Below are 1,222 nucleotides of genomic sequence, written 5' to 3'. Positions count from 1 at the left end.
TCTGAGGGAGGAGGGGCTGGGGGCCTGGACTCCTAAACTATGCAAGAGGACAGGGCATTGGGAGGTGTGGCCCAGGCAGCCCAGGCAGAGTCCCAAGGCTGCAACCCCAGCCCCCTCACCACAGCTGTCATCTTTTGTCTTAGGACATGTCCGTGGGAACTTGATCTCAGTCAGGATTAGGAGAAGGTATTTGGGAAGGGACAGTGGCCTGAAGACAATAGCTGCCCCACCCCCAAGGGCTATTTTGAGGGGATGTCATACAGGGTGAAACAGAGGACATTTCCTAAGAAGGGATGGGGGGCTTCTGGGAGAATTAGTCCCCCCCCTCCCCTCTCCCACCCCCACTCTCCCTCACCTCTGGTTGGTCATCTTCCCACCTGTCTCCTTCCTTCACCTTCACCCACAGCTACGAGGGGACAGGAGGCATCGAGAGCAACTTCTGTCCACAGACCTCATCCTGACCCCTAAATGCTTAGACCCCTCCCATCTCTGGGATCCCCTCAGCCTCAAGGTGCCCAGTTTGAGTCCCCGCGAATCTCAAGGCCCACACATTCTGAGACCCCAGTTCACGATGCTCCTGGTTTCTGAGGACCAGCAAGTCCTCATATCTCCAAATTCTGAGACTCCGGGTCTTGACAGCCTAGAATGTGGGCCTGGACATCCTATGATCTTGACGTGCCGGGGCCTGATACCACCTAAATTCTGAAACCTCAAGATAACGAGACCCCAAAACCTGGATACTCAAACTCCGAGGCCCAATTCATGATGCCCCGAATTAGGACACTACAAATTCGGACACCTCTAATCATGAGACCTCTGATCCTGAGACCTCAATTCCAAAAACCCCAAATTCTGAGCCCCCCCAAGTCCTGACACCCAGTCTGTTTGACATTCATGCCCAGATGCCCCCAGTTTCTGAGATTCCCTGACTCTGACAGGTCCTAAGGTGTTATATTCTGTAGCCTCCAAATCCTAATAATTTCTCCTCCATTCTCAGTCCCCCTAAAGTCGAGCCTCTCAACTCCCAGACCTTGATTTTCATGCCCCTTCCGTCTCTTACCTCTTCTCCACACCCCTCACATCTCCCACCCCTCCTGCCCCCTCCCGCGAGGACACCACAGGGCCCGGGCCCTTACCTAAGGCTGGGCCTTCTGAAGCGGTAAACCGTGGGGCAGAGTCTTGCTGGGCCGGCTGAGGCACCCCCGGGTTTATAGCCGGAGGC

General features: G+C 55.3%; 1 protein-coding gene across 3 annotated transcripts in view; it reads right to left on the bottom strand.

Annotated features, from left to right (window-relative positions):
• The window catches only part of TNNT1 (troponin T1, slow skeletal type), a 13,045-nt gene extending 11,823 nt beyond the window's left edge, over positions 1–1,222 (bottom strand). For all 3 annotated transcript variants that reach the window (XM_046680332.1, XM_046680331.1, XM_046680333.1), the window contains exon 1: positions 1,137–1,222. The gene's annotated coding sequence lies outside the window, so the exon portion shown is untranslated. The remainder of the gene's footprint in view (positions 1–1,136) is intronic.

This window comes from Equus quagga, chromosome 13 (assembly GCF_021613505.1).
Source record: "Equus quagga isolate Etosha38 chromosome 13, UCLA_HA_Equagga_1.0, whole genome shotgun sequence".
In the NCBI taxonomy this organism is placed as follows: domain Eukaryota; kingdom Metazoa; phylum Chordata; class Mammalia; order Perissodactyla; family Equidae; genus Equus; species Equus quagga.
Note: the sequence above shows the minus strand (reverse complement) of the source record. Positions and strands in the feature narration are given on the sequence as shown.